We start from the raw sequence: 26162 nt of genomic DNA, 5'->3' as shown, positions 1-26162 counted from the left end.
GTCTTTCCCTTCTACCAAACTACCTTTGGGGATGCGGATCTTGTAGGCAACTGGGGAGATCTTGTCTATAATTTCAAAAGGTCCCTTCCATGTAGGCAAACATTTTCGCTGTTTGGCCTGGTTTCTTTGGAAATTGTATAGATAGACCCGGTCTCCCACATTGTATTCTTTCTGGGTGGTCTTCAAATCGTAATGGGTCTTTATGCTATCAGCTGATCTTTCTAGATTCCGCTGAGCAGAGGCAAAAGCATGTTGAACGTGTTTCCTTAAATTCTCCACATACTCATGAGTTGTGGAGGCATTTATCAATGTCTGCTCTTGGGTCCTGTAGAGCAAATGCTGGGGAAGCACCATCTTGCGTCCAGTCATCAGCTCAAATGGTGACATTTTAGTTGCAGATGAAGGGGTAGATCTGATGGCCATTAGGACCAGAGGTAATCGGATATCCTAACTTGGCCCAGAATCTGCCACAAACTTTTTTAATATGCTCACAATGGTTCTGTTGTATCTCTCCACTGCACCAGAAGAGGCTGGCCAGTAAGCAAATGTAGCTTCCTTTTAACCCCCAGTATCTCCCACATCTTAGCCATTACTTCGCTGGTAAAATGGCTACCTCTGTCTGACTCAGTCCTTTGGGGTAGACCAAAATGTGAAAAGATGTGGTTGATCATCAGGGCAGCTGCTGTTACTGCCTTGCAGTTTGGGGCCGGGAGACATTCCGCCCACTTGGTAAACAAGCATGTCACCGTCAACATGTACTTATTCCCCCTAGCGGAGCGAATCACAGGGCCTATAAAGTCGACTTGTAAATCTGACCATGGCAGTGTCATCCCCCTCTTTTGGAGAGGGGCACGGTGTGTGAGGGATGTTGGCTGAAATTGCGCACACACAAGACACCCCTTCAAGTATTGGTTGAGGTCCTGCCCCATGTGTGGCCAGTATGCAACCTCTCTTAAGATTTCAAGTGTTGTATGAAACCCCCTATGACCGCCAGTGGCCGCATCATGGGCGTGACTTAACATCAGGCTTCGGAATGAGGTAGGAACCACCCACTGATCATGGCCAGCTTGGGATTTCCTTACCAACAAACCGTCTTGGATTCAGAACATCTTGGACATTTCATCAACACTCTAAGGTCCTCTTTCCCAATGTAATCGGTATCCGTCAGGGGAAAGTTCTCAGGGTCCTCAATGTGTTGGTAAAACTTACCAATTATTGGATCCCCTTTTGAGCCGTAATCAAATCAGCATCTGGGGTCTCCTTACTCCATTGTGCAGTTAAAAGATCATTGTGAGCATTTGTCTGGGACCTAGTGATAGCAGTGACCTGGATTTCCCCCAACAGGGACTCAATCTCTATTGGATCCCCTTGGATGGCCCTGGTTTTGGCCAGCTGATCAGCTAAGTCATTTCCAGTTTTGTCTGGTCCTTCTACTTTGGAATGACCCTTGATCTTCTTCCAGTAGATGGTCATCCCATTCGAGGTGACCAGATCATGAATATGTTGGATTAACTTCCCATGTTTCAAGGGTTTGTTATTAGCACATAACATGCCTCTGGTTTTCCAATTAACCAGGTGCTCCACTAACCCGTTCCGTACATAATATGAATCTGTGTTTATGAGCAGTTCGTGGAGGTGATGTTGGACAGCAGTGAGGATGGCTTGATGCACAGCCATCAATTCTGCCACCTGACTACTTCGGGGACCAATTTTGTACCCAGCTGAGGGTTATGGGGACTCATTCACCCATGCATTCCCTACGCCGGTCACCAGTTCTTTCTCTCCCTTGTTGTCAACATGGTAAGAGCATCCATCCACATAGACAGTGGGCATTCCCTCACACTTGTCTTCTTCAAATACTTTGTGTGAGGAATTAAGGTATGCCTCCATGTTGTCCTTGATTTTCAGACTTTCGTCCTCGAGACAGTTTTCTCTGGCACAATCATGCAAGTCAGCCAGACCTTGCGCGAGGGGACTCTTCTTGTTTTGGCCATATCTGACCTCCACAGGAAAGCCTTGCATTGACAGAATCCAGGAAGTAATTCGGGAATTACTCACATTTCCGGCTCAGATTTTGTCACTTTGGAGATATTGCAGAGGCTGATGTGGAGTCTCCACTATGATGTGTTCCCCCTGGATGAACGGGCGGTAATTCTTTTGTCACTTTGGAGATATTGCAGAGGCTGGTGTGGAGTCTCCACTATGATGTGTTCCCCCTGGATGAACGGGCGGTAATTCTTCAATGCCCACACCGTTGCCAGGAGTGCCTTCTCACAATCATTGAATATTTCCTCCACAGAGGATAAAGTTTTACTCACATAGGAGATTACTTTATTGACCTTGTCATGCTTTTGGTATAATACTGCCGTCAAGCACGTATTAGAGAACCCTGTCTCCAGGAAGAACTCCTTGTTTATGACATGGTAAGCTAGGCAAGGCGCTTGTGAGAGGCTTCTTTTGAGTTGTCTTACTGCCTCGGATTGTTCTGGGCCCCATTCCCACTTTACCCCCCCTTCAAGAGATGAATCAGGGGTCTGGTGATCTCTGTGTAGCCCTCAATGAATTTTCTGCTGTAATTAGTCAGTCCAATGAGGCTCCTTAGTTCCCACAGAGTTGTGGGGTCTTTCAGTTTCTGAAGTGCTTCCACTTTCTTTTCTTGGGGACAGAGACCCTGCGGAGTAATCTCATGCCCCAAGAAATTAACACGGGTTCTACACCACTGTGCTTTCTGAAAGGAAAGTTTTGCTCCAGCGGTCCTCAACTGTGTCAGAACATAATGGATCTCCGCTATATGTTCCTCCACAGATGAACTTTTGATGAGGACATCATCTACATAAGCCACGTTACCCCTCTCACCCAGGTCGGGCATGGCCTAATGGAGGAAAATGTTGAATTCATTGCCGGTGTTGAGGTATCCGAAGGGAGTTCGGGTCCATGTGTACTGCTGGCCCCCAAAGGTAAAAGCCAGTTTGTATTGGTCCTCCCTACTGACAGACACAGTCCAGTATCCATTGGTCAGGTCTATTGCAGTGAATACCTGTGACCCCTGAATCTGGGCCAGCCCTTGGTCAATGCAGGGAAGAGGCCATCGGGAATTATGACCCCTTTGTTGAGCTCCCTAAGGTCGGCGCAGAGTCTCCACGGGCCATTTGGCTTCAATATTCCCAGCACCGGATTATTGAAGGTGCTGTGTACTGGACGGATTATTCCCCGGGACTCAAGGTTCTTAATTATTTCAGTGAGGGACTCCATTGATGCGAGAGGCAAGCGATATTGCTTCACAAACACTGAAGTCATGCCAGGATCCGTGGGAATTGTTGTTGTGTGGATGTCGGTGCGACCACAGTCATATGAGTCTACCGCAAAGAGATCTTGGAAATCCAAGAAAACCTGTTTCAACTTTTTCTTCTGTTCCAGAGTCACACAGGCATCAGCTAGGTTGACTCTCTCTTCCACCATCTGCCTGAAGCCTGGAAAGACTTCCGGTTTTGCTATCTCAGCGGCCTCCTCCAGCTGGGTGGAGAAGTCCCTGGTCAGAGTGCTGATTTGGACTGGAGGCTTCAGGTGGGAAAGGCAGCCCTCATGGACCTGGAAAATCACCTCATCCCTTCTGAAGTCACAAGTCACATCTTTCTTACCATAACGCCAGGTAGTATACACCAGGAAGTTCCCCCCATTCCGGGTAAAGATCCTGTCTGGTGTTGTATTGTCATCACTGTCACTGTCAAAACAGTCCTTGGGGATTGGTCCTAACAGTTCATTTCCTAAATCAATGGAGAAATGTCGGTCTTCAACCACCATTCCAATAATGGTGCCCGCAGCTAGAATAATACTCTTTAAGTCGCTGTTATCCACCTCTATTGGAATGGTGTCATGTTCTATGTTGACTAATGGTGTTGGGTTTACCCCAACCCTTGCTGTTGGAGAGAAGCATTTAGATGAATATAAGCATCAGGGTTTTTCAATTTTTGTCCTCTTTTAACTTTCACTTCCAGGGAGAATTGTCGGGCCCTTTCTGGGATGGTGACTTCCTCTTTAATCTGAATTTCAACTGCATAAGGTAGCAATTGAGCTGACCTAAATGCTTTTTCTGGATCATCAAAGACCCAACAATTATGGACTATGCTCTTGTTGCAAATGGAGATTTTGAGCATACACCTGATTGGCAGGAGATGTTTGGAATTGGGTGTTTCCAGATCCATTTCCCATTTGTCTATTAGTTTGAATGCGGGAATGGCTGGATCTTTTGGGAGTTGGCGGAACATGGCTTCGCTGATGAAGCTCTTACCGTTGTTCACACACACTTGGGCGAGAACAGAGTCCTTCCCATCCTTTAACTGAACAGGGATGAACAACTGCTCTCCAATTTGCTGAATTTCAGCCAGGCTCTGAGCTGATTTCACATTTTTCTGGACCATAGGAGTGGGAGTTTCTGATTGTGGATTAGTAAAGAATTTCAGAGTGTTTCCTTCCAGTGTGGAATACCCCCTTAAACTGGAAGGAAGGTTGATTTTCAGAAATAGAGAGGACCCCCCATCACCAGTCTGTTGTCCTACTGCTATTACTGTCACGTCTGGAATCTGGTTGTTCTGGAAGTGAAATTCTACCTGGTCAGATTTTTATTCAACCATGTGGCATGTGCCGTTTAAACTAATATGGTTGACACTCTGTTTTAATTTTATTGGTCGGCTAGTCTGAGTCCAGAGGACCTTGTTTACGCAATCTATTGGGGTGACAACCTTCTCAGGAGGTCATTCCCTAGTAAACAAGGGGTGTCCTCTGGAGTCCCTACTATGACCGGGTGTTTCACCTTGTATAGCTCAATTTTGATGTCCAAATCTGAAGTCCCCTCGATGGGAATTTCCTTCCCGTCAAAGTTCTGGAGTTGTCCAGGAAGAGAGGTGAGAGGAATATGGTAATTCTCCCCCCTTCCTGCATTTAGTTCACCAAAGGCCCTTTTGGACAGAAGGGTAGCTTGGGATCCAGTGTCCACCAGTGCCAAAATTGTACCCTGCCCCTGTACTTGTACCGGGGCATAGTATCTTCCCTCCTTCTCCTTAAGGGGGCACAGATAATGCACATTTTTGGACAACTGGTGGGCTAATTGTCTGGTTTTGGACATTGCGAGAGAAGAGATTTGGGCAGAATTCTGTGGAGAGTCATGGGAATCTGCAAGAAAAAGTTGGCAACTTGAAAGAGGATATTCGACTTCCCCTGGTTCCGGTCCTGGGCCGCCCCCCCCTTTTTGGAGGCAGTCACCAGAATGGGTTTGAACCCGGGGATTTTGATGCTGTTGGTTCTGGGATAGGATGATGGGCGACGACAGCTCAATCCCCACATCTACCCAGTCTATTGATGCAGTTTTGGGTTCCCCTGGTTCTGGTTCTGGGCCGTCCCCCCCTTTTTGGAGGCAGTCCCCAGGATGGGTTTGAACCAGGGGTTTTCGGTCTTGTTGGTTCTGGGATAGAATGATGGGCGGCGACAGCCCAATCCCCACATCTACCCAGTCTATTGATTCGTTTTTTTATGTTCCCCTGGTTCCGGTTCTGGGCAGCCCCCCCCCTTTTGGAGGCAGTCACCAGGATGGGTTTGAACCAGGGTTTTTCGGTCTTGTTGGTTCTGGGATAGAATGATGGGCGGCGACAGCTCAATCCCCACATCTACCCAGTCTGGGTTGGAATCCCTTGGGACCCATTTTTCCTTGGGAGGAGTTCCCCATCTCTGAAGGAGAAGATCATTTTCCCAGGATCCTCTGAGGATCCCTCTCCCTCAAATAGGAAGACCTGTACCTCCTCCACAAAATGGGTCTGTTTGGGTCCTTTGTTTCTCCTACCTCCTCTCTGCTCCTTGGGTGGCAGACTTCCAGGGGTAGGAGATTTTGTTCCCGGTTCCTGGGTTTCCAGGGGCTGTTTACAAGTGGGGAAGGAAGCTTCCTCCAAGGCTTTACACCCCCCTTCCCATTATGCCTTCTCCCTGGGAACCGGTGGGTTATCGGGGTGCTGCCCCCGTCATTGTTCTGGAGGACCAGGCCCAGAGTTTGGGGCATTCTGCGGTGGCATGCTCATCTGAGGGTTCTGTTGAGCCCTCAGTATGTGACCCAGATCCCGTGCCATATTTTGGACCTGGCGCTCTAACTGTGAAACCCGCTCAGGCTGATACGGGGTTCTATTTTTTTCCCCTGGACTGATCGCGGGAAGGGTAGCTATCCCTTCTCTGGTAGTACCCCGGGTTGGGAAGATTTGGGTACCCCTCCATCCTTGGCCTCCCCTCTCCCAGATTTGGTTGTCTGGGCTCAGGGAATTGGAGAAAGAAGGATGGATGATTTTGGGGCTGGAAATTGGGTGGATACCTGGGAAAAAAGTTCTGCCCAGGGTTTGGTGAAATTCTGCCCTCCTGTGGGAAGTTAGGAGGGAGGTTCCCTGGGTTGGGTGCCTGGTTGGATCCTCCCCCTTGGGCTGGAGGAGTCCACACATAACCCAGGATTGGACTGTTTCCCTTATAGCGGGGACTTACATAGTCAGAGGAGCGAGGGCCCCATTTGTCAGACTACCTCCTTGACTCCCTGTCTGTGACTGGCCCAAGGGCCTTCTGGGCTTAGAATTATTCGGTGCCGGCAGGTTTTTAGGCCCCCCATCTCCAAATCTAAAACGGGGGCAACCTTTACCTCTGCCACCTTGTCAGCAGCAGGGGTGCTGTTGGTTTTGGGGTTTTTGGGCTGATTCTTATTTTCCACTGGTTTCTGCACCTCATAGATGCGGGTGGCTTGCTCAATGACCCAGTCTAAAGATCTTTTCTTGTGAAAGTCTCTCACGAGCTGGGTCATTATGTATTTGGGTAAGGCATGGAAAAACGTATTAACAAATTCTTTACTGTCCGTTCGTACCCTTTTTGTAGTCTGCCCAAAAGCATGCTTTAACTCCTGCACAAATTCTTGTGGGGCCTGATCCTCCCCACATTGCAAATTGTAAGCTGCCTTGAGAGCCTCTTGGGGATTTCTGTGAACAGAAAAATGTTTCAAGATGGCCGCCCTGTAGGTGGACCATCTTGAATGATTTTGGTCCTCCAGCCCCGCAAAGAAACTGGAGTATTCTGGGGAGAATGTCCATTTGACATACTGAATGCAGCTACTGCTGTCCTTCAAATGGAAAGTCCCCATCATTTGCTCATAAAGCTCCAAGTGTTCCCAAACAGAATACTTGGTGTTCTTGTGATAAGGGGTGATTACACTCCTTATTGCCTTGATCTGCTTTAAGGAGTCCTTAAGAAAGGCACTTTTTCCCTTATTGGCCTTTTTGGTTCGGGTAACCCTGGTCCACTCATCCTCTGGCTCAGAGGCATTGCTCCCAGAGGTGCCCGTCTGATTTTCCAGGATTTCCCGGATTCTGGGAGCCTGGGAATGGCTGGCAGAATGTGGGGGCCTAGTCTCCTGTGTCCTAGGCCGCTCAGAGGAGTCTTCAGATCCCTCCTTGCCAGGATTTGATGGGTACCCCCCCACTGACCTAACTGGGCAGAGGTTTTCAGGAGGCCCTTAGTGGGCCTACTCTCCTGGGGTTCCCCACTAAATTGCACTGTGCTTAGGAGCCCATACCCGGACATGGGGATGGCAGAGTCCAAGGACTGAGAGAGATGAAGGCCTCTGGTACTAAGGCTCCTGAGGTTATGCTCAGGTGTTTCCCTTTCCCAGCGAACTTCATCTCTGTCAGCCCCTGCTCCCTGTTGCAATGCAAGAGCCTGCGCTTTCAGTTCCTCAGTTAAGGCCTTACTAGACTCTATCAGTCTCTCCTGCATGGCTACCTGTTGCTCGAGCCTATCATTGTGCTGACAGAGAGCCTCATTTTCTCTCTGCGCTTCCTGGTTGGTCTTGGAATACTGGGCCAGTCTTTGCTGCAGGAGGGTTACCTCCTGAGTCCCATCCCTACTGGCCTGTTCCTTTCTTTCCAGAGCATCTTCCACCCTCCTGGTGTGCTTTAACAAGTTCTGATGCTCTTTTTGGAGATCACCCAGTCCCTGGAGGGCCAGGTGATTTTCTTCAATATTTTCTTTTAATTGGCAGACTTCCTGGCCTAAGGTGTCCCTTTCCTGACTAAGAGCCTGCATCTGTGCCGCCAGGTCGTCCCTCTGCCTTTGAAAGGCACCAGCTTTCTGGCGTTCTTGATCAAACTCTGCCTGGGTATCCAGGTCTTTCAAAATCACTGTATTGCTTTCCTCTTTCTCTCTGTCTAGTCGAATTTGCAGGGTGGCTACCTGCTCTGTGCATGCCCTGTTAAAGTCTAGTTGTTGCGCCAGCTTTTTCTGGCTCTGCAGTAGGGAGTCCAAACCTTCTTGGTACTCCTTCTGCAAGGCCAGAAATCTGGTATCCTGGTCAGGATATCCATATCCTCTTTTATTTTAATAATATACTGCCTACTATCATTTTCTGACTCCTGGCTCCTCTGCAGCCTCTGCTCAGAAGAGACCAGGTCAGATTGGGCCTTCTCTAATGCCATCAATTGCCTATTTGCCAGATCTTGGCCTTCAGCACATTTGTCCTGTATGGCTCCCATATATAAATATAAATATGCCGCTACCCTGGCAATCTTGTTGTGCTCATCCTTGGCCTTAGGGGCCATATATAGTTCACTCAGGGCCACATGTAAGGGACCCTGATCTCTCCATTTATCTGACCCTGTTTCAGTGATCTGGGGTGCGATTGCCTGCAACCAGACCGCCTGGTCCTGATGAGCCCACTCACCTCTCACAAATAGCTTATGTAAGAGGTGTTCTCTGGCTATTTTGATATCTACCAAGGTCGTCATTCTGGAATTTGATTTCCTTCCTGACTTACAGAAGTTTGTATTTTATTTTGCAAAACAGACCGTTTCCTTAGAGCGTTCCTTTGAGGGGTGTTTTTACAGTGTAACACGGCGTGGTGATCCAACAGAATTTATATATCCTGTCAGTTAGCACACTGTATTGATCTGCACAAGTGATATATCTACTCCAGAATCCCCGGCTTGAGCCCCCAATTCTGTCAAGTGACTCCAATCAAGCACTCCCACTAAGTCAGTGCCTCGTCTGGGACGCCCAAAGGAAGCCCTTATTTATATATTTTTATGACAAGTTATACTCTGGATGATAAACCCTTATATAACGCCCCTCTCTATGAATCCTCCTGATCTCACTGAGCCAAGAAGTAGGTTTGTTTTGCAATTTAAAAGATTTATTGGAAAAATTAAACAATATATATATATTACACTTTTATAATAAATTAATATTTGATATCACACTTATGAGTATAATGTCGATTAACAATGGATAATGTTATACTAGCACACTTATTTTATTACTTAGGAGTTGGTATGGAAAGAACAAGGTAGCTGAGAATACTTTTATGATTTCAAGGAATGCAGTGATTGAAAAATGCAGCACAGGAATGAACTGATATGGGTTCAACAAGAGCTAATATGTTCCCTTTTCCCCTTGTGGCAATTCACCCCCCCCTTATGCAATATAAAAAGATGGAAAGAAGAGCACACAGTTTTCAGGAATACAATCAAAGGCAATTCAGTTCCCGTTCCCCCCAGCAAGCTTAGAGAATCAGGGATGATTTTAAACACAGGCAAAAATACTTTAAATGTGGTATGCAAAGAAGGGAAAACTATGCTAAAAATGATTTTTAATTCCCTATAGGAGATTCAGGGTAGATGATAGATATTTAAGATTAGTTCAAGTCACACTGGCAATGCTCAATGAGGGATTAGCAGGTTGAAAACGAATTTCAGCAAAGGAAAGCAAGAAGCTGCTATTTTGACAAGTGCAGAAATTTGAGCCAAATCGCAAATCGCGTCAGTTTTTCCGAGTGCATCGAGCGTGATTACGGAAAAAGTAAAATGAAAGTTAAATCTCGCTTCTAGCACAAACGGTTCAAGAGATACGGACGATTTTATGAAGGTAGTTTTTCAGAAATTAAATAATGATTCAAAATGGCAAATTACACTTTTACAGGTTTAAAATCGGAGAAGGGACACACAATTCTATGATGCAGTTTTGGACAGGTTAAATGTTTTGAATCAGATTATTTTAAGCTAAGAGATTGGTTTTGCACAGTTCTAGCTGAGTACTCATACTATAAATTTGAAATAGGCCGTCAAGGTCTGATCAGGTTTGGTCTGGACTCCTGGCGGATGGTTCTGAAGTCACAGCTATCTGGGTCAGCTCTGCTCTGCTGGTCTGGATCTCTGGTTCTGCTCACAGCGATCTGGTCTGGTCACTCTGGATACAGCACTGCTTTCTGGGTCTGCTACCGGTTCTGGCAAAAGTTCTTGGCAAAGAATCCAACAGCTCGCCCGGCTGTAGAATAGTTTGGTTGGATTGCTGGATTCTGAAGGCCTGCTGAGAAGAGTTCTCAGCTTGTGGGTTAGGCCTTTGCTTTAAGTTCTGTAGTTAAGTTCTGGATCTCTGGATCCTCGTGAGGAGGTAGTTTATGAGTCAGAGGGTCCACCCCTGGTCACTTTGCACACACATCTATATTTGATCCAAATACACATTTATCTGTGTTCAATTTTTCTAATATTATATGTCCAGTTAACAAATTTTCTGTAGCACCAAACCATCCGATCCCTGTCTTTGTAAGATGTTGTGTCCACTTATGACAGAATTCTGCCCTTTTCATCAAGAACACAACCTCTAAACTTTTCCAGAATTTACACAAACATGCACAAGGAATATGGGCATCAGATGATAAAGTGTCAGATTTTTAACATACAGACATTCGGAGTAATACCTTATTTTCCACTACTACCCCTAAGAACATACCACAGAATCCTAACACCTCTTAAAATGTGCACAGAAAAATCACAAGAATAATGATATTAATTATATAATTTTGACAAGTCCGTACTATGAATTATCCATCTTTTTAAAATTATGCTCTGGCCCAGAGGGGTGTGGTTTCCCAAAGCACATGGTGGAATTTCTGGTTTGTCCACTTCCTCCAACTCAAGTTGCTCACAGAGGCACTGCCCCTCCCCGTTTCTCTCAACAGGAAGCCATTTACGACCCCCCCTAATTTAACATTTGCCTGAGCCAAGGAAGACTCATTGTTCTGTTTTCCTCCAGTCCTAGGTGCTCCTCCCCTGATTCAATCAGGGAGGTGTCATCTCCTTTTGGAGAGGGCAGGAGAATACAGGCCAGGTCTGGGAACATTTGTTGAGCAAGTTTCAACTCCCGTCGGGGGTAGTTGCAGGCAGAATTCAATCTCTTTAAGCCAGGCTTCAGCTAAATGTCACTTCTGTTCCCAGTTTTTCTTCATCCAAATCAAACTTACAATTTTTTACACATGCAGCTAGAATGCTGATTCTAAGTTCAAAACTATGACATTTAACAGTTGCAAACTATGTGACACTCAACAGTAGGTCACTCATTTATTTTATAGATTTAGATTTTAGTGTCTTTCAGTCCAATTTAACTTAGGCTGCTGACATCCACAGCTCAGCCAGTTTCATTATGAACATTATTTTAGGCTCGTCATCTTTCCAGATTTTGTATGCACACAAGACTACATTCTGCCAAATGTCTTCTGGTGTTCATTGAGATTTTTGAATATCTTGCAATGTTTAAAATAGGCATTTTTAGCTTGCATTTCAGAGAAACAAAGGGGATTTCAAAGTGCTTTTTGAGCTAACAGGCACTGCTGTTTTTCCGTTGGCACACATTCCACTCATGGCACTCCTGGCCCATCACGCACGCACTGATGGGTGGTAGGTCAGGCGACCATTTTGGTGTGCGCAAATAACTGCGCAGTTTTCCTGGATCCTGGCGCAAATGTGGGCTTTTCCGCCATCTTGGATTTCCTAAGCCACAGCACCAAATGTTGCAGCATAATAGTCCAAACGTGGGTCAGGACACCCAACAAGCCCCCCCACCCGACTGCGCTTTGATTTCGAGTCGAGGGGGAGTCAGGTGCAAACGATGTTTTGATCCACGCGCTGGGATGCGCGCATCATCTTCTTCCGATTCCGCAGATGACAAAGTTCAGCATCTTTTCCTCCATCAGGGTGGATCGATCAGTTCTCCTTGCCGGTACTGATGGGAGTTTTGGCCGGTACCCCGGGCCCCTTGGATCTTTGCTCCCGGTCCCCAGGTCGTCTTCCGTGATCAGTATCCAGGTTTTCCTTCTCCTAGGATGACAAAGCAAAGCGGCAATACCTATTCATAGACATTTCTCCCCCACTATTGATATAGTGGGGTGGCATATACATTTTATAAATCAAAAGACATGAACATATACATTTTTTTGATCAGGAGACAATTTACATTCAAGAATCATAGAATTTTATAGGCTATATATGGAATATTTTAGGGTTGGAACTGAATTACTCTGGAGCGGCCCCCTCTGGTATTGTAGAGGACTCCTCCAGTTGCTGCAGAGTGTGCCTGGGATGGCAACACTTTAACTGATTTATATGGACCCACTTGTCTTTCCCTTCTGCAAAAATACCTTTGGGGATGCGGATCTTGTAGGCAACTGGGGAGATCTTGTCTATAATTTCAAAAGGTCCCTTCCATTTAGGCAAACATTTTCGCTGTTTGGCCTGGTTTCTTTGGAAATTGTATAGATAGACCCGGTCTCCCACATTGTATTCTTTCCGGGTGGTCTTCAAATCGTATTGGGTCTTTATGCTATCAGCTGATCTTTCTAGATTCCGCTGAGCAGAGGCAAAAGCATGTTGAAGGTGTTTCCTTAAATTCTCCACATACTCATGAGTTGTGGAGGCATTTATCAATGTCTGCTCTTGGGTCCTGTAGAGCAAATGCTGGGGAAGCACCATCTTGCGTCCAGTCATCAGCTCAAATGGTGACATTTTAGTTGCAGATAAAGGGGTAGATCTGATGGCCATTAGGACCAGAGGTAATCGGATATCCCAACTTGGCCCAGAATCTGCCACAAACTTTTTTAATATGCTCACAATGGTTATGTTGTATCTCTCCACTGCACCAGAAGAGGCTGGCCAATAAGCAATATGTAGCTTCCTTTTAACCCCCAGTATCTCCCACATCTTAGCCATTACTTTGCTGGTAAAATGGCTACCTCTGTCTGACTCAATTCTTTGGGGTAGACCAAAATGTGAAAAGATGTGGTTGATCATCAGGGCAGCTGCTGTTACTGCCTTGCAGTTTGGGGCCGGGAGAAATTCCACCCACTTAGTAAACAAGCATGTCACTGTCAACATGTACTTATTCCCCCTAGCGGAGCGAATCACGGGGCCTATAAAGTCGACTTGTAAATCTGACCATGGCAGTGTCATCCCCCTCTTCTGGAGAGGCGCACAGTATGTGAGGGATGTTGGCTGAAATTGCGCACACACAAGACACCCTTTCAAGTATTGGTCGAGGTCCTGCCCCATGTGTGGCCAGTATGCAACCTCTCTTAAGATTTCAAGTGTTGTATGAAACCCCCTATGACCGGCGGTGGCCGCATCATGGGCGTGACTTAACATCAGGCTTCGGAATGAGGTAGGAACCACCCACTGATCATGGCCAGCTTGAGATTTCCTTACCAACAAACCGTCTTGGATTCCGAACATCTTGGACATTTCATCAACACTCTAAGAGCCTCTTTCCCAATGTAAAACTCACCAATTATTGGATCCTCTTTTTGAGCCGTAATCAAATCAGCATCTGGGGTCTCCTTACTCCATTGTGCAGTTGAAAGATCATTGTGAGCATTTGTCTGGGACCTAGTGATAGCAGTGACCTGGATTTCCCCCAACAGGGACTCAATCTCTATTAGATCCCCTTGGATGGCCCTGGTTTTGGCCAGCTGATCAGCTAGGTCATTTCCAGTTTTGTCTGGTCCTTCTATTTTGGAATGACCCTTGATCTTCTTCCAGTAGATGGTCATCCCATTCGAGGTGACCAGATCATGAATATGTTGGATTAACTTCCCATGTTTCAAGGGTTTGTTATTAGCACATAACATGCCTCTGGTTTTCCAATTAACCAGGTGCTCCACTAACCCGTTCCGTACATAATCTGAATCTGTGATTATGAGCAGTTCGTGGAGGTGATGTTGGACAGCAGTGAGGATGGCTTGATGCACAGCCATCAATTCTGCCACCTGACTACTTCGGGGACCAATTTTGTACCCAGCTGAGGGTTCTGGGGACTCATTCACCCATGCATTCCCTACGCCGGCCACCAGTTCTTTCTCTCCCTTGTTGTCAACATGGTAAGAGCATCCATCCACATAGACAGTGGACATTCCTTCACACTTGTCTTCTTCAAATACTTTGTGTGAGGAATTAAGGTATGCCTCCATGTTGTCCTTGATTTTCAGACTTTCGTCCTCGAGACAGTTTTCTCTGGCACAATCATGCAAGTCAGCCAGACCTTGCGCGAGGGGACTCTACTTGTTTTGGCCATATCTGACCTCCACAGGAAAGCCTTGCATTGACAGAATCCAGGAAGTAATTTGGGAATTACTCACATTTCCGGCTCAGATTTTGTCACTTTGGAGATATTGCAGAGGCTGGTGTGGAGTCTCCACTATGATGTGTTCCCCCTGGATGAACGGGCGGTAATTCTTCAATGCCCACACCATTGCCAGGAGTGCCTTCTCACAATCATTGAATATTTCCTCCACAGAGGATAAAGTTTTGCTCACATAGGAGATTACTTTATTGACCTTGTCATGCTTTTGGTATAATACTGCCGTCAAGCACGTATTAGAGAACCCTGTCTCCAGGAAGAACTCCTTGTTTATGACAGGTAAGCTAGGCAAGGCACTTGTGAGAGGCTTCTTTTGAGTTGTCTTACTGCCTCGGATTGTTCTGGGCCCCATTCCCACTTTAGCCCCCCTGTAAGAGATGAATCAGGGGTCTGGTGATCTCTGCGTAGCCCTCAATGAATTTTCTGCTGTAATTAGTCAGTCCAATGAGGCTCCTTAGTTCCTGCAGAGTTGTGGGGTCTTTCAGTTTCTGAAGTGCTTCCACTTTCTTTTCTTGGGGACAGAGACCCTGCGGAGTAATCTCATGCCCCAAGAAATTAACACGGGTTCTACACCACTGTGCTTTCTGAAAGGAAAGTTTTGCTCCGGCGGCCCTCAACTGTCTCAGAACATAACGGATCTCCGCTATATGTTCCTTCACAGATGAACTTTTGATGAGGACACCATCTACATAAGCCAGGTTACCCCTCGCACCTAGGTCGGGCATGGCCTAATGGAGGAAAATATTGAATTCATTGCCGGTGTTGAGGTATCCAAAGGGAGTTCGGGTCCATGTGTACTGCTGGCCCCCAAAGGTAAAAGCCAGTTTGTATTGGTCCTCCCTACTGACAGACACAGTCCAGTATCCATTGGTCAGGTCTATTGCAGTGAATAGCTGTGACCCCTGAATCTGGGCCAGCCCTTGGTCAATGTAGGGAAGAGGCCATCGGGAAGTATGGACCCGTTTGTTGAGCTCCCTAAGGTCGGCACAGAGTCTCCACTGGCCATTTGGCTTCAATATTCCCAGCACCGGATTATTGAAGGTGCTGTGTACTGGACGGATTATTCCCTGGGACTCAAGGTTCTTAAATATTTTAGTAAGGGACTCCATTGATGCGAGAGGCAAGCGATATTGCTTCACAAACACTGGAGTCATGCCAGGGTCCGTGGGAATTGTTGTTGTGTGGATGTCGGTGCGACCACAGTCATATGAGTCTACCGCAAAGAGATCTTGGAAATCCAAGAAAACTTGTTTCAACTTTTTCTTCTGTTCCAGAGTCACACAGGCATCAGCTAGGTTGACTCTCTCTTCCACCATCTGCCTGAAGCCTGGAAATACTTCCGGTTTTGCTATCTCAGTGGCCTCCTCCAGCTGGGTAGAGAAGTCCCTGGTCAGAGTGCTGATTTGGACGGAGGCTTCAGGTGGGAAAGGCAGCCCTCATGGACCTGGAAAATCAACTCATCCCTTCTGAAGTCACAAGTCACATCTTCCTTACCATAATGGCAGGTAGTATACACCAGGAAGTTCCCCCCATGCCGGGTAAAGATCCTGTCTGGTGTTGTATTGTCATCACTGTCACTGTCAAAACAGTCCTTGGGGATTGGTCCTAACAGTTCATTTCCTAAATCAATGGAGAAATGTCGGTCTTCAACCGCCATTCCAATAATGGTGCCCGCTGCTAGAATAATACTCTTTAAGTCGCTGTTATCCGCCTCTATTGGAATGGTGTCATGTTCTATGTTGACTAATGGTGTTGGGTTTACCCCAACCCTTGCTGTTGGAGAGAAGCATTTAGATGAATATAAGCATCAGGGTTTTTAAATTTTTGTCCTCTTTTAACTTTCACTTCCAGGGAGAATTGTCGGACCCTTTCTGGGATGGTGACTTCCTCTTTAATCTGAATTTCAACTGCATAAGGTAGCAATTGAGCTGACCTAAATGCTTTTTCTGGATCATCAAAGCCCATGGGATTATCCGCTAATCGGGACAAGCTCTGAAGTTTATTAAGTCCAAACTAATGGCAAAGCGAATGTCACTGCCTAAGTAAAAGGCGGCAGTGACGTCTTGCACGACCCAACAATTATGGACTATGCTCTTGTTGCCAATGGAGATTTTGACCATACACCTGATTGGCAGGAGATGTTTGGAATTGGGTGTTTCCAGATCCATTTCCCATTTGTCTATTAGTTTGAATGCGGGAATGGCTGGATCTTTTGGGAGTTGGCGGAACATGGCTTCGCTGATGAATTTCTTACCGTTGTTCACACACACTTGGGCGAGAACAGAGTCCTTCCCATCCTTTAACTGAACAGGGATGAACAACTGCTCTCCAATTTGCTGAATTTCAGCCAGGCTCTGAGCTGATTTCACATTTTTCTGGACCATAGGAGTGGGAGTTTCTGATTGTGGATTAGTAAAGAATTTCAGAGTGTTTCCTTCCAGTGTGGAATACCCCCTTAAACTGGAAGGAAGGTTGATTTTCAGAAATAGAGAGGTCCCCCCATCACCAGTCTGTTGTCCTACTGCTATTACTGTCACGTCTGGAATCTGGTTGTTCTGGAAGTGAAATTCTACTTGGTCAGATTTTTATTCAACCATGTGGCATGTGCCATTTAAACTAATATGGTTGACACTCTGTTTTAATTTTATTGGTCGGCTAGTCTGAGTCCAGAGGACCTTGTTTACGCAATCTATTAGGGGTGACAACCTTCTCAGGAGGTCATTCCCTAGTAAACAAGGGGTGTCCTCTGGAGTCACTACCATGACCGGGTGTTTCACCTTGTGTAGCTCAATTTTGATGTCCAAATCTGCAGTCCCCTCGACGGGAATTTCCTTCCCGTCAAAGTTCTGGAGTTGTCCAGGAAGAGAGGTGAGAGGAATATGGTAATTCTCCCCCCTTCCTGCATTTAGTTCATCAAAGGCCCTTTTGGACAGAAGGGTAGCTTGGGATCCAGTGTCCACCAGTGCCAAAATTGTACCCTGCCCCTGTATTTGTACCGGGGCATAGTATCTTCCCTCCTTCTCCTTAAGGGGGCACAGATAATGCACATTTTTGGACAACTGGTGGGCTAATTGTCTGGTTTTGGACATTGCGAGAGAAGAGATTTGGGCAGAATTCTGTGGAGAGTCATGGGAATCTGCAAGAAAAAGTTGGCAACTTGAAAGAGGATATTCGACTTCCCCTAGTTCCGGTCCTGGGCCGCCCCCTCGCCCCTTTTTGGAGGCAGTCACCAGAATGGGTTTGAACTCGGGGATTTTGATGCTGTTGGTTCTGGGATAGGATGATGGGCGACGACAGCTCAATCCCCACATCTACCCAGTCTATTGATGCAGTTTTGGGTTCCCCTGGTTCTGGTTCTGGGCCATCCCCCCCTTTTTGGAGGCAGTCACCAGGATGGGTTTGAACCAAGGGTTTTCGGTCTTGTTGGTTCTGGGATAGAATGATGGGCAGCGACAGCTCAATCCCCACATCTACCCAGTCTATTGATTCGTTTTTATGATCCCCTGGTTCCGGTTCTGGGCCGCCCCCCCCCCTTTTGGAGGCAGTCACCAGGTCGGGTTTGAACCAGGGGTTTTCGGTCTTGTTGGTTCTGGGATAGAATGATGGGCACGACAGCTCAATCCCCACATCTACCCAGTCTGGGTTGGAATCCCTTGGGACCCATTTTTCCTTGGGAGGAGTTCCCCCATCTCTGAAGGAGAAGATCATTTTCCCAGGATCCTCTGAGGATCCCTCTCCCTCAAATAGGAAGACCTGTACCTCCTCCACAAAATGGGTCTGTTTGGGTCCTTTGTTTCTCCTACCTCCTCTCTGCTCCTTGGGTGGCAGACTTACAGGGGTAGGAGATTTTGTTTCCGGTTCCTGGGTTTCCAGGGGCTGTTTACAAGTGGGGAAGGAAGCTTCCTCCAAGGCTTTACACCCCCCTTCCCATTATGCCTTCTCCCTGGGAACCGGTGGGTTATCGGGGTGCTGCCCCCGTCATTGTTCTGGAGGACCAGGCCCAGAGTTTGGGGCATTCTGCGGTGGCATGCTCATCTGAGGGTTCTGTTGAGCCCTCAGTATGTGACCCAGATCCCGTGCCATATTTTGGACCTGGCGCTCTAACTGTGAAACTCGCTCAGGCTGATACGGGGTTCTATTTTCTCCCCTGGGCTGATCCCGGGAAGGGTAGCTATCCCTTCTCTGGTAGTACCCCGGGTTGGGAAGATTTGGGTACCCCTCCACCCTTGGCCTCCCCTCTCCCGGATTCGGTTGTCTGGGCTCAGGGAATTGGGGAAAGAAGGATGGATGATTTTGGGGCTGGAAATTGGGTGGATACCTGGGAAAAAAGTTCTGCCCAGGGTTTGGTGAAATTCTGCCCTCCTGTGGGAAGTTAGGAGGGAGGTTCCCTGGGTTGGGTGCCTGGTTGGATCCCCCCCTTGGGCTGGAGGAGTCCACACATAACCCAGGATTGGACTGTTTCCCTTATAGCGGGTTTTACATAGTCAGGGGTGCGAGGGACCCCATTTGTGGGACTACCTCCTTGACTCCCTGTCTGTGACTCGCCCGAGGGCCTTCTGGGCTTAGAATTATTCGGTGCCGGCAGGTTTTTAGGCCCCCCCATCTCCAAATCTAAAACAGGGGTAACCTTTATTTCTGCCACCTTGGCAGCAGGGGTGCTGTTGGTTTTGGGGTTTTTGGGCTGATTCTTATTTTCCACTGGTTTCTGCACCTCATAGATGCGGGTGGCTTGCTCAATGACCCAGTCTAAAGATCTTTTCTTGTGAAAGTCTCTCACGAGCTGGGTCATTATGTATTTGGGTAAGGCATGGAAAAACGTATTAACAAATTCTTTACTGTCCGTTCGTACCCTTTTTGTAGTCTGCCCAAAAGCATGCTTTAACTCCTGCACAAATTCTTGTGGGGCCTGATCCTCCCCACATTGCAAATTGTAGGCTGCCTTGAGTGCCTCTTGGGGATTTCTGTGGACAGAAAAATGTTTCAAGATGGCCGCCCTGTAGGTGGACCATCTTGAATGATTTTGGTCCTCCAGCCCCGCAAAGAAACTGGAGTATTCTGGGGAGAATGTCCATTTGACATACAGAATGCAGCTACTGCTGTCCTTCAAATGGAAAGTCTCCATCATTTGCTCATAAAGCTCCAAGTGTTCCCAAACAGAATACTTGGTGTTCTTGTGATAAGGGGTGATGACAATCCTTATTGCCTTGATCTGCTTTAAGGGGTCCTTAAGCAAGGCCCTTTTTGCCTTATTGGCCTTTTCGGTTCGGGTAACCCTGGTCCACTCATTCTCTGACTCAGAGGCACTGCTCCCAGAGTTGCCCGTCTGATCTTCCAGGTTTTCCCGGATTCTGCGAGCCTGGGAATGGCTGGCAGAATGTGGGGACCTAGTCTCCTGTGTCCTGGGACGCTCAGAGGAGTCTTCAGATCCCTCCTTGCTGCCAGGATTTGATGGGTACCCCCCCACTGACCTACCTGGACAGAGGTTTTCAGGATGCCCTTAGTGGGCCTACTCTCCTAGGTTTCCCCACTAAATTGCACTGTGCTTAGGTGCCCATACCCGGAAGCCCGCCCATCCATTCCTGTGAGGTATTGGCCTATGAGCCCCATACTTTTGGCTCAATAGTAATCTGCCATTTGTGTGGCCCTGTCCTCATGCGCGCCAGGGGACATGGGGGTGGCAGAGTCCAAGGACTGGGAGAGATGAAGGCCTCTGGTACTAGGGCTCCTGAGGTTATGCTCAGGTGTTTCCCTTTCCCAGCGAACTTCATCTCTGTCAGCCTCTGCTCCCTGTTGCAATGCAAGAGCCTGCGCTTTCAGTTCCTCAGTTAAGGCCTACTAGACTCTATCAGTCTCTCCTGCATGGCTACCTGTTGCTGGAGCCTATCATTGTGCTGACAGAGAGCCTGATTTTCTCTCTGCGCTTCCTGGTTGGTCCTGGAATACTGGGCCAGTCTTTGCTGCAGGAGGGTTACCTCCTGAGTCCCATCCCTACTGGCCTGTTCCTTTCTTTCCAGAGCATCTTCAACCCTCCTGGTGTGCTTTAACAAGTTCTGATGCTCTTTTTGGAGGTCACCCAGTCCCTGGAGGGCCAGGTGATTTTCTTCAATTTTTTCTTTTAATTGGCAGACTTCCTGGCCTAAGGTGTCCCTTTCCTGACTAAGAGCCTGCATCTGTGCCGCCAGGTCGTCTCTCTGCCTTTGAAAGGCACCAGCTTTCTGGCGTTCCTGATCAAACTCTGCTTGGGTATCCAGGTCTTTCAAAATCAAATTATTGCTTTCCTCTTTCTCTCTGTCTAGTCGAATTTGCAGGGCGGCTACCTGCTTTGTGCATGCCCTGTTAAAGACTAGTTGTTGCTCCAGCTTTTTCTGGCTCTGCAGTAGGGAGTCCAAACCTTCTTGGTACTCCTTCTGCAAGGCCAGAAATCTGATATCCTGGTCAGCATTTTGCTGTTGCAGGTTATCCATATCCTCCTTTATTTTAATAATATACTGCCTACTATAATTTTCTGACTCCTGGCTCCTCTGCAGCCTCTGCTCAGAAGAGACCAGGTCAGATTGGGCCTTCTCTAATGCCATCAGTTGCCTATTTGCCAGATCTTGGCCTTCAGCACACTTGTCCTGTATGGCTCCCATATATAAATATAAATATGCCGCTACCCTGGCAATCTTGTTGTGCTCATCCTTGGCCTTAGGGGCCATATATAGTTCACTCAGGGCCACATGTAAGGGACCCTGATCTCTCCATATATCTGACCCTGTTTCAGTGATCTGGGGTGCGATTGCCTGCAACCAGACCGCCTGGTCCTGATGAGCCCACTCACCTCTCACAAATAGCTTATGTAAGAGGTGTTCTCTGGCTATTTTGATATCTACCAAGGTCGTCATTCTGGAATTTGATTTCCTTCCTGACTTACAGAAGTTTGTTTTTTATTTTGCAAAACAGACCGTTTCCTTAGAGCGTTCCTTTGAGAGGTGTTTTTACAGTGTAACACGGCGTGGTGATCCAACAGAATTTATATATCCTTTCAGTTAGCACACTGTATTAATCTGCACAAGTGATAGTTCTACTCCAGAATCCCCGGCTCGAGCCCCCAATTCTGTCAAGTGACTCCAATCAAGCAATCCCACTAAGTCAGTGCCTCGTCTGTGACGCCCAAGGGAAGCCCTTATTTATATATTTTTATGACAAGTTATACTCTGGATGATAAACCCTTATATAACGCCCCTCTCTATGAATGACCCTGATCTCACTGAGCCAAGAAGTAGGTTTGTTTTGCAATTTAAAAGATTTATTGGAAAAATTAAACAATATATATATATTACACTTTTATAATAAATTAATATTTGATATCACACTTATGAGTATATTGTCAATCAACAATGGATAATGTTATACTAGCACACTTATTTTATTACTTAGGAGTTGGTATTGAAAGAACAAGGTAGCTGAGAATACTTTTATGATTTCAAGGAATGCAGTGATGGAAAAATGCAGCACAGGAATGAACTGATATGGGTTCAACAAGAGCTAATATGTTCACTTTTCCCCTTGTGGCAATTCACCCCCCCCCTTATGCAATATAAAAAGATGGAAAGGAGAGCACACAGTTTTCAGGAATACAATCAAAGGCAATTCAGTTCCCGTTCCCCCCAGCAAGCTTAGAGAAACAGGGATGATTTTAAACACAGGCAAAAGTACTTTAAATGTGGTATGCAAAGAATGGAAAAATATGCTAAAAATGATTTTTAATTCCCTTTAGGAGATTCAGGGTAGATGATATATATTTAAGATTAGTTCAAGTCACACTGGCAATGCTCATTGAGGGATTAGCAGGTTGAAAACGAATTTCAGCAAAGGAAAGCAAGAAGCTGCTATTTTGACAAGTGAAGAAATTTGAGCCAAATCGTTAATCGCGGCACTTTCCGATTCCGGAAAAGCCTAGAATCTTAGCTTTAAAAATCTCGCTTCTAGCACCAACGGTTCAAGAGATATGGACGATTTTATGAAGGTAGTTTTTCAGAAATGAAATAATGATTCAAAATGGCAAATGACACTTTTACAGGTTTAAAATCGGAGAAGGGACACACGATTCTATGATGCAGTTTTGGACAGGTTAAATGTTTTGAATCAGATTATTTTAAGCTAAGAGATTGGTTTTGCACAGTTCTAGCTGAGTACTCACACTATAAATTTGAAATAGGCTGTCAAGGTCTAATCAGGTTTGGACTGGACTCCTGGCGGGTGGTTCTGAAGTCACAGCTATCTGGGTCAGCTCTGCTCTGCTGGTCTGGTCTGGATCTCTGGTTCTGCTCACAGCAATCTGGTCTGGTCTCTCTGGATACAGCACTGCTTTCTGGGTCTGCTACCGGTTCTAGCAAAAGTTCTTGGCAAAGAATCCAACAGCTCGCCCGGCTGTAGAATAGTTTGGTTGGATTGCTGGATTCTGAAGGCCTGCTGAGAAGAGCTCTCAGCTTGTGGGTTAGGCCTTTGCTTTAAGTTCTGTAGTTAAGTTCTGGATCTCTGGATGTAAAGTCTGGAATCTGGATGTGAAGTCGTCCGTCAAAATGCTCCGCAAGAAAGTGGAAAGATGAATCTCCCTCCTGGGTTTCAGTCTTCCTTTTTATGTCTTTTGAAAATGGGTGTGTGCGTGGGCATAACTAAGCCTGCCCCTCACAGCTTATCATTGGCCAGGTTTTCCTCTCCCCCTTGATTGGGGAAGGAAATGGAGTGTCATCGTGAGGAGGTAGTTTATGAGTCAGAGGGTCCACCCCAGGTCACTTTGCACACAAATCTATATTTGATCCAAATACACATTTATCTGTGTACAATTTTTCTAATATTATTTCTGATGTTTGTTAATCTGCTTAGAATCACATGCTGTGCATAGGTCCGACATCCAGTGGTCACTGCGGAGTATTGCATTTTGTTTTTCGTAGTCGAAAAGGGGACGTCGACAAGGCGTGTCTGTAACACTATCCCTATAGTGACGTGCGTTGTACCCACAATCCCTCACGCGTCGAGGTCCCTCAGATTGTTTTTTTCCACCCAGCTACTGGTCGCCTTTACGCGGAGCTCCTCGAGAGACATTGCAGATTTCATCTCCTCGACCTTTGGTCGTTTTTCCTATATTAATATAGACATATCGATCCCCCCCCTCGACGCTGTTGTGAAGCTGTCTCCGCCGAGCAAGATCTTCGACGGAGGGGACGAGCGGAGGAGATCCTTCGGCGTTGCCGAATACGTGGCCTGGCCTCGCAGGCCAAATACAGTAGGGAGAGTGGGGGTCGTGGGACATCTCTAGTTCTTTTCTGAGAATGCCTTTCCTTTTCCCCTTCCTTTCCTTTGGGGTGGTTATCACGATTTATTGCCTCGGCTATGGAGAGGACACCCTTTAGGTTTTGCCCGCTTTGCAAGGGCAAGTTTACTTGGAAGGACAAGCATTCACGGTGTAACCGCTGCTTGCCCCTCGATCACAAAGAGGAAGGTTGCACGGCTTGTCGGCTTCTTAAGCCGAAAACTCTAAAAGACCGTAGGGTCAAGAGGTGGGCGGCCTACGCTATGTCGAAGGCCGACGCTCCACCCACCGTCGCTACCTCCGACAGTGACGAGGAACGTGATACCACGACCTCCGCTACGGAAGTCGAAAAACCCCCCTAGAGAGCGCACACGCGCTTCGTCGTCTGTCCCCGGCCCCGACGGGCTTGGCTCACGCCCTGCTTATGGGGATGAACACCCCGGCGACATTGACGCACACAAGACCACACATAAGCACACAACCCATGGCTCTTCTTCGTTGAAGGCGAAGAGAGCATCAGCGCCCAAGGAGACGCAGGTTTCACCGGCGGCCTCCTCGGACCGTTCGGGTTCGAAGCCCCTCTCGCAACCGCAGCCGCGACCAGCGACTGGGCTTTCGGCAAATAAGGGCGCCGCCCCCAAATCATCGGCCGGCGCGCATCAGCAGAAAGCGCATGCCGCCGTAGAGCGATCGACACCCATAACTTCGAAACCACAGCCCTCCGCTGACAAACGAGTCGCTGAGAGCTTGGCGAGGATCGTGGTAGCCGACGCCCACAAGCATACGCCGAAAGACTCGTCGAGCGCTACGCAAATGTCGAAAGACACGCCGAAAAGACAGGGACGATCTCCTTCAGTCGAAGGGATTCCCAACACACCTGAAGGCTTTTCGGAGGGCGACGGGACACTTTCCTCGACGTTGTGGGAGAGGTCGAGCCGTTTTCAGCTACAAGACACCAATTTTCCCCTGCTAGACCGCTCAGGGGTACCCCATGAAACCATGGAAAGGCTCCATCTCTGCATGGAAAGAATGGAGAGGTTTATGAATACCCAGAACCCTCCCACCCCCAAGAGAATAAGAGAAGGGCCTCAGGAGGACCCCAGGGGCAAAATTCCAAGACTAGTCAATCCCCACCAGGACACAGCCTCAGACTTCCATAGTGTGTATGACCTCACTGGGGAAGAACATTATTTTGAGGAAGAGGATGATTTTATGGACGAGGAAGAGGGACGGAACCAGGAGGAAGGTCTGGAAGACAGCCCAGACTTGGTAGGAGAAGGCTTCGGAGAAAATCCAGAAGAAGGACCTTCTCACCCCTGGCAATCCCCATCAATATATTCCGACACTGATGTCCTGAACCTAAATCCTCCTGACAATTCACCTATTAGAAACACGTCTCCCATTGACGATCAGCCCACATTTAATGCCCTGTTGCGCAGAGCAGCAGCACACTTCGAACTGGACACTGGGGAGCTCTCCCCTGAATTAGACTTTGTGGAAAGAGTAATTAAGGAGAAACCCCCGGTCAGTCAGACCATTCCCCTCCTCGCTTCGGTGAAGAGAAGAATCATCCCTTCGCTGTCCACACCCTCACTAATCAGAGGGGTCAATCCTAGAATTGAAAAACTTTTCACTCCTTCACCCTCAGACCCGCTGTACATCAGGGGACATTCCATTCCGGATTCCCTGGTAGTAACCAACACAAGAAAGAGGGCAGGGGTACCACTTTCCACCAGTGAGGCACCACCTGACAAGGAGGGCAAGCGGTTATATGCCCTTGCAAAAAGAGTTACATCCTCGGCTGCCTTTTCGGCAAGAATTGCAAACAACAATTCTTTGCTCGCTAGCTATGCGGATGCGCAGTGGGCCAAACTGCGCAAAGACGCCGAAGAAGCGCCGGAACCATTACGTACACGCCTGCTTACAACTATTGGCGAAGGAACCCAGATCAACCAGAGTATTGTAAAGAGCTCTCTGGATGCGGCAGAAACTGCGGGACGTTCCCTAGTTCAGGGAATAATCCTAAAACGCCACGTATGGCTGCGCAACTCAGGGTTCAAACCGGAGACACAGGCGTCTTTAATAAATAAACCTGTTGAAGACTCAAACCTCTTCGGGTAAGCGGTGGATGAGGCTCTGGAGATGGCTAAAAAAGAGTTCGATACTATCAAAACTCTTGACCAAATCTCTAAGCCCTCTACCAGGCGCAGCTATGGCAACAAACGCTTTTTTCGTGGCCAACGCCAACAACAAAACCAGCAGCAACAGTACCCTGCCACCAATTTCCAGACCAATAGTGGCCAGTACAGCCAAAGAGGACAGCGCCGGGGCAAAGGAAGAGGGCGGGGATCCACCCCCAGAGGCTCGCAAGCCCCTAACAACACCAAGTGACGCGAAG

The sequence above is a fragment of the Ambystoma mexicanum genome, chromosome 1p (genome assembly GCF_040938575.1).
Source record: "Ambystoma mexicanum isolate Mex_15411 chromosome 1p, UKY_AmexF1_1, whole genome shotgun sequence".
NCBI lineage: Eukaryota > Metazoa > Chordata > Amphibia > Caudata > Ambystomatidae > Ambystoma > Ambystoma mexicanum.
Note: the sequence above shows the minus strand (reverse complement) of the source record.